Genomic DNA, 14,985 nt, shown 5'->3' with positions numbered 1-14,985 from the left:
AAGTAAACTTAAATGTTTTAGTCATGTGCAACAGCGACCAAGAATTGCGCTGATTAGGAGTGAGTTGAAACAAGTTGCCGGCTCTAATAGGTTAAGGGGAAGGCCCAAAAAGACTTGGTGACCTATGGTTCAACTGAAGTTATGGCCCTTGATAGAGTAGAATGGCCGAAAATGATTCATGTAGCTGACCCTAATTAGTTGGAATAAGGTTCGTATGATGATGATGATGTTTTGTTTTGTGTTATTGTACTAGTTGTAGGTGGTAAGTAGATCTAATCCGAGCCACTCGTATTTCGTTAAGGTTAAGCATTTAATACCTTGGGTTGGGTCACCCAAACCAAAAGTAAGGGCATTTAGGTAATATGCAAGGGAGCTAGAGAAAAATGGTGATACTCTGGTCAACTATGGTGGTTTATGTGCAGGCACTATGAAATTGTACATGTGGCATAGAATAAACTCAAAATAAACCATACAAGTCGTGGACCCTGATTTAGATGGTTGTCAAGCCAAATATTACATTGACATGATTTCCTAACTGCCTGATTTGTGGATATTTTAGTGGCGGTCAGATTGAAAAACTCAATGGTCCAAGTTCATCACACAAATGCTTACTAATCATAAGTTGGATATTTAAATAGATGTGGATATTAGACAATGATGTGTGCTAAGTGGGTCACACTAGTCGGATGGCTTGATTGAGTTATTGGATGTGATGCATCTAACTTCAAAGTGCCAACTTGGCACATGTGCTGGATTCAAGTCATTCAATGATGATTTCCCATGATGCAGATACCCCCCAAAATCATGCAATCCATGATAGCAATGTATATATATTAAATCATTTTCATTTAAATCCTATTTGTCATATTAATGTTGTGTGAACAACCTTTTTTTTAGGCAATTGTCATGTATCTAATATAGATAGAATTAATATAGGTAATATAAAAATAGGAAAATCATTCTCAAATAATTGGAGAATGCTCTAGTTAAGTGCATCTTTGATTTCAGCTCAGGTTGAGTGTTCTACTCCCCTCCCTCCCTGTTTCCCATTTCATCATTGTTTTCATTGTTCGAGTCACCACAAGTTGCATCGATTCGACAGTGGTTGAGTCAACTCAAGGAGTCTTCCCGAGTTTGGTCTGAGTGCAGAGCCAGCTCTGACTTTCTCAGTGAGTCGGCTCGAAATCTCCCCGAGTTGAACTCAGCTGAGTTTCAAGTCGACTCAATGAGTTTTAGAAGTACGCTTGTCTCAGAGAGCTGCCCTTCTCAAATAAAGGGGATTTATTGAAATACACTTATATTTGTAGTTATGAACCCAAAAGCTACTCCACAAGATTTTTCAAAACATCTTACCTTCTTTGAAATATTTGTCAAAATACATTTATCTAACGACGTTTGCTCGAATACATCCTGATGTATTGCAATATGATTCGTCGGGACTCTAGCCTTTGAATCTGGGTCATCTTCCAATGACCTAAACCATTTATATGATGAGTCTCACTTTTCATAATGGAAGCTTAACATATGAAAGTTCTTGATGGATTATTTCAATCCTTTGTTGATTTGATTCTTTTGCTTTGAACATTAATAGCCACCAAAACCTTTGTATAATCAAAGGGTTAAAATATTCGCTAAGAGACCTTTTGAGGCGTCCCCATCAAAGGGGAGCCCCATCAAAAAAAATGGTTTAGCTCATTGAAAGCAACCCAAATCCAACGGCCTGATAGAGTACCGACATCAATATGTTGATGGTCATTTTTTCGGTCTAAACTTTTTACTTTTCTTCTTCTTCTTCTTCTTGATGATGATGATTATTATTATTATTGTTGTTATTGTTATTGTTATTGTTATTATTGTTGTTGTTGTTGTTATTGTTATTGTTACTGTTCTTGTTCTCGTGTTGTGACTACTACTACTATTACTACATGGCGGCCGCGTTTGTACACACTCATGCCATTTGTAGTTCATTTGTGTTTTGGGCCTCACGGTCTTTCTTCTGTAAAGGCATATAGATCTCACACATTCACCTTGAGAAGACCCTTTTGATGATTGAGATCTCACAACAGTATTTCGCTTGGGCTTGAAGATCTTGTGTCCGTAAATGAAACCATCTCATCTCCTTGACCATTGCTTTGCAGGCCATAAATCTGAAGTTTAGGATCTTCTAATCTTGATTATTTTTTAAGGCAGTCACCATGAGTGTTGTGTGGCAATGTTTAGATCTAAGCTTTGAATCTAGTGGGAAATAATGTTTAGATCTTGTGTTGCAAATCAGTCAATTTCACTGATCTAACTTATGATGCGTGCGAAACATGTAAATTGGGTTGGATCATCTGCCATCGACTCACCTGATTAGTGGAACAACATTATTTCGAGTGATCTTATGGATGAGGCCAACCTTTTTCATGGCTCAGATGTGTTATGCGTAGACATGTTTGTAGGAACGGAGGCTGAGTACATCATGCACATGTCTGGTGGTGTTGATCAGCAACATGGGTTTGGATTCTAAATCTTAGCTTTTCAAACTTGGATTTTGCATTCTCGCAGTAGTGTTTGGTAATTTAGATTTTCAAGTCCTATCGAATTCAGAAATTATGTTCAATGGCTTGGATGTTGACAATTATAGAGAATTGAAAATACTGTGGACCCCACCTTTTCTCTTGAATTTTATAAAGGGGTGCTTACGAGATTTTCTAAGTTGGATTTAAAATGGAGGATCTTTGGGAGTGCCAAACATGGTTTGGATTCAAAATCCTGGATTCCAATTCCTAAGTGCAAAATCCATGCTGCCAAACAACCCCAGAGGAGTTTTTGCAGAAAACAAAATATATGTCGTAAATTTCCCTAAAATAAATAAATAAATGAAAATCATTAATTAACAGGTCTCAGGCTCACATACTTGGATTAGAGAGTTATTTAGGGCTGTCAATGGAATGGGCTGGGCCTGGGCTTTTCAAACCTGAGATTTTGAATGGGCCCAGCAGGATGGTCCAGCCCAAACAGTTTAAGATCTGGAACTTAGACAACTTTAGGCTCCACCCACTAAAAACCCTTTGTTATTATCCAACTAGCGCATAAATGCCAGTGCATCAAATGTGTACAACATCCAAACCCGTCCAATGGTAGATTGGAAGTTATTTACTGGGGACCGTAATTTATGGATGAAGCAGTTGGACTTGAGACCATCTCGGTTGTGAGTAGCCGTTAGTCAACGTGAGGCCGGTTCCTCTACAAGCCAAGGCTAAAGCAGGCTTTTCCTGGAAGTTATTTACTTGCCTGTGTGGGGCCCATGCTGCTGTGTGCCGTCCAACCCATGAACTAAGTCCGTTGTGTTGGTGGGATGCCCAAAGAGTTTGGCGTATCCAATGTTTAGGTGGGCCACACCAAGGAAAAAAGAAGTGGGCCACGCCATTGACACAATTGGACAATCACTCAAAAACCTTCAAATTCAAATGGTGGCCCATAATGGATTGATTGACCTGATTTTCGGGTGGGGATTGGGTACTACCCCCACCAGGATCAAGGGGATTTATGAGGCCTACTATGATTTACGTGTTTTATCCACTCTGTCCATCCATTTTGACAATTCATTTTAGGTGATGAACTACGAATCTGAACGGTCAATTCAAAACAAAACTCAGGTGGGGCCTACCGAGTGCTTTTATATATTTTAGGCATGTCTTCACGTGTTTTTAAATGGCATGGCCCACCTGAGTTACGTACATGTGTTTTTAAATGACATGGCCCACCTGAGTTCGTATACGGGCTGATTTTTTAGATTTCCCATAACCTAAAGGGAACCCATCAAATGCATAGTGTTGATGTTTGACATACATCACGGTGGGGTCCACACAGCTCGACCTCATGGGAAGCTCCCGTGAGGTTGTACCATTTCCATATATATATATATATATATATATATATATAAAAGGTCGAGCTCATGGGAACTCCCTATGAGGTCAAGCTGTGTGGGCCCCACTATGATGTATGTTGAACATGTACCCCATCAGTCAGATGCACCATTCCATAGTGGGCCTAGGGCTTAAAAATCAATTCAATCCGTGACTTGTGTGGTTCACACCATCACAATGGGGCCCACACAGACCTCATAGAAAGTTCCTGTGAGATATCTACCCCATCAGTCAGATGCACCATTCCATAGTGGGCCTAGGGCTTAAAAATCAATTCAATCCGTGACTTGTGTGGTTCACACCACATGCAAAAGTTGAGAGGGGTTACCCTCCATTAAAACATTCATAATCATTTTTTGGGCCCATCGAGATGTGATTCACAAATCCAGCCCATTCATTATGTGTGTCCCACTTGGATGAGGGGTCAGACCAAGTTTCAGAAGCATCCAAATTTCAGGTGGGTCCCACCAAGTGTTTTTATATGTTTTAGGCATGTCTTCACATGATTTTAGATGGTATGGCCCACCTGAGTTCCGTATATAGTTGATTTTTGGAATATCCCATAATTTAAAGGGGCCCCATCAAATGCACGGTGTTGATATTCGACATACATCATGGTGGGGCCCACATAGCTCGACCTCATGGGGAGTTCCCACGAGCTCTACGTATAGAACCCCATATATATATATATATATATGTGTGTGTGTGTGTGTGTGACATCAACACCATGCATTTGATGCATTTGATTGGTCCCCTTAGGTTACGGGATATTCCAATAATCAGTCGAGGAACTCAAGTGGGCCATACCATCTAAAATATTTGAAGACATTCCTAAAACATATAAAAGCACTTGGTGGGGCCCACCTGAGTTTTGGATGCAACGAAAACTTGGTCTTGCCCCTCATCCAAGTGAGACACACAATAGATGGGCTGAATTTCTGAACCACATCTCCGTAAGCCCAATAAACGATCATGAAGGATTTAATGGGTTCTCAACTATTGTATGGTATGGCCCACCTAAGTCATGAATTGACTTGATTTTTAAGCCCATGGCCCACCTTGGAATGATGTATCTAAAGATTCTAAACTGATGGGGTAGATTTTTAACACGCATCACGGTGGGGCCACACAACTCAACCTCATGGGAGCTTCCCATGAGGTCGAGCTGTGTGGGCCCCCTGTGATGTGTGTTTAGCATCAACACCATCAGCCAGATGCACCATTCCATGCAGGCCACAGGCATAAAAATCAAATCAATCCATGACTTGGTTGGGCCACACAACATACAACAGTTGAGAGGGGTTACCCTCCCATTAAAATATTCATAATCATTTTTTGGGCCCACTGAGATGTGGTTAACAAATCCAGCCCATCCATTACGTGTGTCCCACTTGGATGAGTGGTCAGACCAAGTTTCATTCGCATCCAAAACTCAAGTGGGCCCCACCAAGTACTTTGATATGTTTTAGGCATGTCTTTACGTGGTTTTAGATGGTATGGCCCACCTAAGTCCCATATACGGTTGATTTTTGGGATATCCCATAAACTAAAGGGAACTCATCAAATTCACGATGTTGATGCCCGAACACATCACAGTGAGGCCCACACAGCTCGACCTAATGGGAAGTTCCCACGAGGTTGACCTCATAGTATTATATATATATATATATATATATATATATATATATATATATATATATATATATAGACATACACACCTTGGATGGGTTTGGTTAGTCTCTTTTAGCTGGATAGCACGTATCACCGAGAGATTGGAGGAAATAATTCACAAGCTAGGCCTACATCATAGTGGGCCCGTGGTGTGTAATCGCCCATGTAAAACTGGTGTCAGAGGCGACTCACGCCACCTTAGCACCATATATTTGCTTTAAAAGTAACATCGCCGGGCACAGACCCGATAAAAATCTAGGCCTCCGATAACCTCAGACCCGCCTATTGACAGCCCTCTTACTGGGACACTGATTTTATTAAATGCAAAAGCTTTCGAATATCTAAGGTCGGATATGGAAAGTAACGAGGCGGGTAGCTGATGACCCTACCACAATAGATATACCTGGTGGCTGGTGCTGTGGGGCCCACAGTGATGTATGCATTTTATCAATGCCGTTCATCTGTATTTTCAGGTCATTGTGGGGGCATGAGACCAAAAATGAAGCAGATCCAATATCAAGTGGACCACACCATATAAAACAGTGTTGATTAAACGCCAACCATTAAAAACTTCCTGAGGCCACAAAGTTTTGGATCAAGCTGATATTGGTTGGTTTCCTTCATCAAGATCTTTTTGAACTTGTGAACAGGTTGGATAGATGATAAACATCACGGTGGGCCCTAGGAAGGTTTCATCGATGGATGACATTATCCCTACTGTTTCCTGTGGTGTGACCCACTTGAGATTTGGATCTGCTTCATTTTTCGGTACATGCCCTTAAATGAACTGAAAAAATGTATGGACGGCGTGGATATAAAACACATGAATCATGGTGGGCCCCACAGCGCCTGCCACCGGATATCCTGCCACCAGGGAATCTGCTTCCTAATAGCGGAAAAAAAGGTTGTAAAAGGTGATTGTTGCTAATCTCGTACACGTGTGTAACATGTACATGGATAAGAAGAGTATAATATCTAAAGGGAAGGTCTCGTGTCCAACCGGTTGGACCACAACTTACAGTCCACCTAGCATATAACTTCTGCCTTATTAAGCGTATACCACATCAAACCCGTCCAATAGGTTGTACCGACCATGAGGATTACCTTATGAAAAGAAAAATCAGCCATATCCTCTCACCAAGTAGATCAAACTTGTATTTACTATTTATCAACGGTTAGATATTATTTTCTATGGTGTGGCTATCGTGATGTTTAGATAGGGCTGAATGTTTCACTAGATGAGTCCTGAAGTGGTGCCAATCTATCAGAAGTATTAGCTGTTACATCCACATAAATGGTTGATAGCTCTTCACTAGGTGTACCATAACTTATGGTCTTAACAAGTTGGATTGGAGATCTTATATCAAGATCCAGAGAGACTAAATTTTACATTGGATCCTCCTTGATATTTTAATTTTTTAGTAGTGCTTAAGAAAAGCAAATGTAACCCGGAAAAGACCTTCCCTTTCCTTTCAAAAGATTTTAAAACAAAGGTTAGCCATAGGCATCTCTTCATGGGGGCCATGTATCAATCAGTACCGACCATTTAGTTTTCCATACAATGACGGAAATGGGTAAAAAAATACCCATCCATCAGAAGATTTCTAGCCATATGAACAGTAGCCTTCAAAGCAAGGGTAGTGGAAAAAAGATAGCAATGTGATGGATATGATTATTCAATATGTATGACTTCTTAAATATAGGCCATCAATGAGAGGTATTATTAAATGGACGGATCAGATCAGTGGATCACCCAACGATGCGTGCTGTAGGCAGATTGGTGTATCAAATTCCAGCAGTTCTTGGGGTTGTACCGTATCATTTCTCCCTGTGGACAAGCAAGGGACATGAATGATGGCCATTGAGATAGGGTAGTTGATCATCATGGAGATGAACATGCCATGCTTGCATACCAATCTCTTGGAAATTATATGCCAGTATGAAAAAAAAAAATGTCAATCTCTTACGTAAGAACGCACTATACGTGCATTTAGGTGGGCCACGTTTATAATTTCGGCCGTTGGCTCATCTTCGATGGCTCGATGCTGACCACAAGCTTTGGTTACTGTTTCAACTTTTCAGGCGTGGAAAATGGACGTGGAATGGCCGGGACCCCTACATATGAAAAAGCTCTGTGGGCCCCACCATGATGTTTATGTTTTATCCACACCGTCCATTCGTTTTGCAAGCTGATTCTAGAGCTTGAGGCGGACTGAAATCTGAACTGGACAACACCATAGGAAGCAGTGGGGGATTGCACGCTTATTGTTGAAAACTTCTTGGGTCCCACCGCAATGTTCATTTGCCATCCAACCTGTTCGTAAAGCCAAGTAACCCTGGATGAAGGGAAAGCACATATATCGGCTTGATACAAAACTTCTGTGGCGACTAATAAGTTTTCAACGGTAAGTGTTCAATCTCCACAGTTTCCTGTGGTGTGGTCCATTAAAGCTTTGAATCTGTATCATTTTTGGGATAATATTATGAAATTATTTGAAAAAATGAATGGACGGTGTGGATAAAACATATACATCATGGTGGGTCCCACAGAGCTTTTCCATTAGCTACCTGGTTGGTGTGGGGTTCCCAACCAAACCGTGTCCGTGGGAAATGGTTAATGAAAACATGGTCCAGTGCTCTCTCAGTAATATAAGTTTCAATGCTACTCGCTTCATCAGGACACTAGGGCTATCCCATCGATCGATCTGGACTGTCCATTATCTCAGATAAATCTTTCCTTGGATAGAAATCACACCGGTAGGATGATCAAAGCCTTCAATCAATAGCCTACAAAATAGATGGTCAAGATCATTTTATACTAAACTAGGTCTAGTAAACAATTTGAGCTATCTATTTGTTGGAACTCATCATGTTTCATTCATGGTTTTGAAGAATCACTTTTATCACGTAATCCTAACGATGCGATCAATGGCTTGGAAAATGGAGGGCTGCAGAAAGAAGACCAACTTACGGCTGGATAGGATCATCGAATCCGTGAGGATTTTACATGATAGCCTACCAAATACGTTCTAGACACAATGGACAGTGTGATGATACATACCTAGGTACTCGTGGCATTAATTAACTCAATCTAAACCGTTCAATTTTGGCAGCCACCACAAGTAGGGTATAGTCCAAAAATTAGATCGGTTAGGTTATCATCTAATCTGTGGCCCACAGTTTGGACAGTTTACTTTGAGTTACTTGTATGACACGTTGTATATTTTTAGTGCCTGTATATCAACCATCACACTCGTCCAGAGTATCAATATTTTTTTCCTTCCACACCCAGATCCATAGCGTGGTAGACTGAGTGAAAGATACCTCGTTTCAAGACTGAGGTCTGATATCGATTCCCTGGTAGGGTGGCTAACAGTGACGTGTGAACTGCCAGTAGGTGCACTAACAGCTAACAAATATATATATATATATATATTTTTTTTTTTTTCTCCTTCCAAAATCCCTTGTGAACGCAGATTGCCTAGGGATAGCCCTGGTGATCAGACTCTGTGGGGTCCAATGTGATGTCTGTGTTTTATCCACTCCGTCCAGACATTTTTCCAGATCAATTTAAGATATGAGCCCAAAACTGAAGTGGATCCAAAGCTCAAGTGGACCACACCATAAGAAATTGTAAGGATTGAATACCTACCATTGATAATCTTGTGGGCCACAGAAGGTTTGGATCAGGCTGATATTTTTTTCCCTTCATCCAGGTCTGTATGATCTTATGAAAAATTCGGATGGCAGAAAAACATCATGGTGAGCCAAGGAAGGTTTCAACGGTGGGTGTCATTATCCCACTGTTTCCTATGGTGTGGTTTATTTGATATTTGGATCTGTCTCAATTTTGGTCTTATACCGTTAAATGATCTGAAAAAATGGATAGATGGCTAGGATAAAATACACACATCACGGTGGGCCTCACAAAGTCAGGTCTCCAGGCAATCCGAGTCCATCCCTTGTGTACATCTCATCATGGCATTTGATCCTCTGCTAATGTACGACTGGACATGTCACTATCCGTGAAGACAGTCCTGCGGTTGTACACCTGGCGTATATGTAACCTAATCCAAACTGTCCAGATCATTGGCCCAATATAGTAGATGGATTTGACGTTCTATCCTCTGTTGATGGACATTGTTCATTGGATTTGGACCGATGGCTATGTTTGGTGTACATGACTTTCCGTATCATGGATATTTGCTGGGATAATGTGATTCACCCATTTTATTAATGGCAGCTAGATCTATGCACGAACCAAATCGAATCGAGCTTGGCCCAACTGGGCTCGTCTCAGCCAGCAGGCTACCCAGCTCAAACTCAGCTTGGCTTGGTCGTTGTGTCTGATTGGCCAGGTCGGTCAGCAGCCTGGCCAATTCGAGCTGAGTACGAGTTGAGCCTAAGAGCTGAGTTGAACATCTACCGTTGAAAAATTGTTGGGGACAACAGAGGTTTTAGATCAAGCTGATACTTATGTTTTCCCTTCATCCATGTCTTTCTGATCTTATGAACAGGTTGGATGGCAAATAAACATCACTGGGGGCCTTAGAAAATTTTCAACGGTTGAAATCAATACTTCCACTTTTTCTAGTGGTATGGCCCACTTGAACTTTGTATATGCATCGATTTTGGGTTGAACCCATAAAATGATATGGAAAAACGAATGGACGGCGTGGATAAACCACATGCATTCGCAGTGGGGCCAACTGAGTGTACTCAGTACGATAAGAGCGTACTGAGTAACTCAGTACGCAATCCGATTTCATGTGATTCACCCATTTTATTAATGGCAGCTACATCTATGCACGAACCAAATCGAATCGAGCTTGGCCCAACTGGGCTCGTCTCAGCCAGCAGGCTACCCAGCTCAAACTCAGCTTGGCTTGGTCGTCGTGTCTGATTGGCCAGGTCGGTCAGCAGCCTGGCCAATTCGAGCTGAGTACGAGTTGAGCCTAAGAGCTGAGTTCAGTTTAGGTTTTAAGATTTTTAACATATATAATTATATTTTAATAATATATAATATATAATTTATTTAAATATATAAATATTTTGTAAATATTTATATTAAGTGAAATCCATCTGAGTTGAATCGGTTCAAATTGACTCAAGTTCAAGTCAAGTTTCAAGCCGAGAGGATCCTTACTCTTGCTCCGGTGGTAGACTCTCAGGAGTTTCAACACTCAGTTAAGGGTTTCAAGTATCCATGGGTGGTGAAATCCCACTACGGTGAGAGTGTGTGTGCGTGTGTAAAAAAAAAACCAAAAAAAAAAAAGAAGTTTTGAGCTGAGTCGAGTCGAGCTCAATCTAACTCGGACTTGGCTCAAAATTTTTTCAAGTTAAAAAAAATTAGCTCGACTTAGCTTGAAATTAGGTTTGACTCGAGTTAAGCTTTTCCGAGTTGAGTCAAGCAAGTAAACCTAGATAACTCGGTTCGTGTACATCTCTAACGATAGCAACTCATCGGCCGTGGACACTACGTGCATACATAATGATCCAAACCGCCTCAATCAAGCATGGCTACATTGTGTGGATGTTGGACTTTTCATGGTGTGTTTGAGGCATGGGGTTACTATATTTTGACTAAAGTCACTGCTAACTAGTTATTTATATTTCCAATGTCAGTTAAAATTTTGAGAAAAGGAATTGTTGGATTCTCTATCCTAAAATGACTTTTGATCCATGACAAAAATATTTCTGAGTAAGGGACTACAATTATAAAGATGGAAAGTGTTAGGTACCCTATCTGCCCATACAAGTGTACGATCCGTACTCCACAGGATTAGACAGACTTTCAGGTATTGGATTAGTTTTTGTCATGATAATACAAATGTGTGTGTAATGCAGTATGGCGATGTGATGCCTGTAACAAGCAATGACTCGAGTCAGATAAATCTATCTTGGCTCACTCATTTAAAGAAGCAGTCGATGCCAAGCAATCTACGTCTTTAATGAGCAAGATCCAGTATATTGGCAAGTTGTAGAGCATACACTTAAACCGACTAGAGTAACATAGAGTTAGAGTGGAGAGAATGATGCATGATGCTAATGTAAGTATGAATGAAGTTGATTAAAGTTGGATAAATGGGTGAACAGTTGCGTCACAATGAGTGGTTTGAGTGGACTAGATTGGCCTTTGGTGACTCAGGTGATAAAGGTTAAGACTTGGCTAGGTTGACCTAAGGCTAGAAGGGGCTTCCTCTCTTAGTCTCTTCCTCGGTATATGGATATGCTTAAGTGAGTGGTGAATTAATTGGATGAAGGGTGAGAGATGGAAGGTGAGAGATGCTTGAAGGAGATGGCCGTTTGAAAGGAAAGGGATTGGGCTATCTATATGGTTTTTGGTTGTTTTTTTTTTGGAAATTGTTGAGAATTTCAGGGATAATATAGATTTTAAGGGTTGTGATTGATTCCTGCCACGTGGCGCGGTTGGATAAGGGTAAAAGATTGTAATTTTGGACAAAGGTGAGGGTAGCAGAGTGTTTTCTCATTCTAGCACACTTACCATGGAGCTGGGAGAATATTATACCCCACCTAATTTCTCATGTGGAAGTTGAGAAACTGCCACGTGGCGGGTGATACTCAATGTGCCGCCCACCACGTGGATCAGACCCATCTTTTGTAGAGGTGACGTCATCAGCCCACCTAACCTCATTGTGAAATTTGATGGGGTTCTATGTGGCAAGCGGCATATTGAGTGCTGCCCATCCTATGGATCGGCCTCAAATTTTGTAGGAGTGCTCTTGGTGTGGTATATTCTCCCCGATTCACTTAGTTTTGTTTTATTGTGGTTATATGTTGTAACATCCTGGATTTTCACTATTTTGAAATTTCAAAAAAAAATCTTGAAAATTTTCGATATAACTAGCCTACATTGTCACTTACTGACCCTTGATGCTCGAGGTGAGCCTATACATGAGTAATCCTAGTAAAGAACCGCACAAATTCGATTAATCAATCGTAGGAAACCAATGAATCCATTCTATCACTTAAACATTAGGCTTAACCTCATGATTTGTTCACATAGGGCCCGAATCTAGCTGACATATCACTGATTAATCAAGACAAACACACCTAAATAAAGACCTATCAAAAGTCGAGACAAGTAGAGGTCAGATCTTAATTAAAAAACCAAACAGTTTAGGGTGATTATGATCAAATAGTCATTTTCGCTAGTTACGAATAGGCCACACTATGAACTTACCTAATACAAACCCTAATCATTGCGCACAAGAAATCTCGATACCTAATTCATTCTAGAAATGTCCTGATTATCTAAACAAGCTATAGACCGCTCGTTAGTAGGCCACTAAACCCGAGACTATAGAAAGACATTTGTCTTAGTGGGCTTGACATCCATCATGAGACATCGAACCAAGTTTGCATATCAAATTGCTCAATTGCGCCTTCAAGCCAAGTGCATGAGATTTGTAAATGCCTTAAGTGAAAACTTGAAATTTAAGTGAAACTAGCCCATTGCTCTTTTGCAAAGTTACAACTTTCGGACTGTCGGTTCATGGCCACATTAGGGGTACCAACTAAAGATATCTCTTCACACATATCCGTATAGCCACGACCTCGATTGATCATCAGTGACCGTCGATCTAAGTTAGGCCCTTCCCTGTTGATCGGCATACTAGTTCATCATATATTTGTATCCAAACATAAATTGTCTATTGGGACACTTATCCCATAGCTTAGATTGACTCATACACCTCCCAGTGGGTCCCATTAGTTGGAAACAATCCCTACAGGGTTAGTATAATGAATAAAGGGTCATTGGGGTCATTTGTGCAACATCTAGCACTATAAATACCATTTCATTTCACACCCCTCTCCCCATACGAATTTATCCTAGAAAGAAAGAAAGTAAGAGAAAGAGGGAAAAAGAAGATAAAGAGAGAAAGTAAAGGGAGATCTTGGAGTGTTCTTGATGAGTTCCTTCGATCAAGTCTTAGCCCCAACTGTTCTCCTCCGCTGAATCCATTCCACTTGTGATCGAGAAGTAAGAAATGATTCCTACTTTCCAACATAGGTTTTTTTCGATTAAATTACATGAATCTTACCTAATTGCTTCTAAATTGGTATAAGATCATTTTCTCCAAATCCCTAATCCTATGAGCGCTTTGAGTCGGGCGAATCATTACAAATGTGAAGACCATTATCTATAAGTTATCATTTATCGACCCTTGATGGTCTCAGTTAATGATTAGTTGCTTGTAAATGAATTTGTATATGCCAATATGTTAATATTTTGATTTTGCTATAATATATGTTATTGGTTGGATATGGATGCTCGCATGTTTAATGAAATGTGTTGCTTTGTTGATGCTCACATGCTTGATTTAATACTTAAGTGATTGTATTACTTTATGCATGCTCATATGTTTAATTTAATGCTTTAGTAAATGTAGTACCCTATGAATGCTGACATGTTCGATGAAATGCCTAAGCAGTTGTGTAGTAGAACATATGTTATAATTGTGTGATGTAGTGTTAGTCTATAATAATACTTAGGATTGTTATGATGTTGGGTCAGTTAGCTAACTTCCTGAACTAAAAGGGTGGCCCAAGTTAGGGCAGCCACCCTAGGCTTATTCGATCGGCTTATATTGAATACGGACAACCGACAGTAGCTAGACTACACGGGATGCTTGCACCTAATGCCAGTTGCGCCGGGGTTTTCCCAAGACAATCAAATTAGTTCACTAACCGACTGATCATATATGTTTATAATGTATAATATAACCGAATTAAATCTAAGATACCCCGTTACCAATGGATGAGTTCATTCATAACCGTTAGTGCGATACGATCCCAGTAAGACTTATGAGCAGGGTATGATGGTATGGGACACCTTGTCCGAGTTATTGGCCTATGTTGGGGTGACGAGCCTCCCCATAGTGACCAGTGAGCACTAATGGAGGTGATAGATCATTGTTCGAAAGGCCCCCGTCAAATAACCTGGTCGATAGTTCCGTGCCAGAGTATTGTTCGAATGACTCGTGCGTGAATGAAATTGGGTGATGAGCTCTTTCCTTATGTGATTTGGTTTTATGTGACAAGCCTGCACCTCGAAATTGAGTGATCATACTCAATGTTTGGGTGACGATCCATATCGGATTGATCCCCATACCTTTGGGTATCATGCCGTACCTTTGGAATCGTTGATTTGTGAGATAAACAGGTAATACCTAAATTTGGATCAAGAAACGTTGGTGAGAAGCTGCAACGTGTGACAACGAGCCACGTGATCTAGATAAGGAAACGTGATATAACATTAGTATCCTAGTTTTGCCAATATGCTAGATGAATGAAACTTACTAATTACTCGACTAACATACGTATTCACCGCATTGCATTAGATATGATTTTGCGATTTTGCGTTGAAGTCGCTTGTGAG

The sequence above is a fragment of the Magnolia sinica genome, chromosome 11, assembly GCF_029962835.1.
Source record: "Magnolia sinica isolate HGM2019 chromosome 11, MsV1, whole genome shotgun sequence".
Classification (NCBI taxonomy): Eukaryota; Viridiplantae; Streptophyta; class Magnoliopsida; order Magnoliales; family Magnoliaceae; genus Magnolia; species Magnolia sinica.
Note: the sequence above shows the minus strand (reverse complement) of the source record.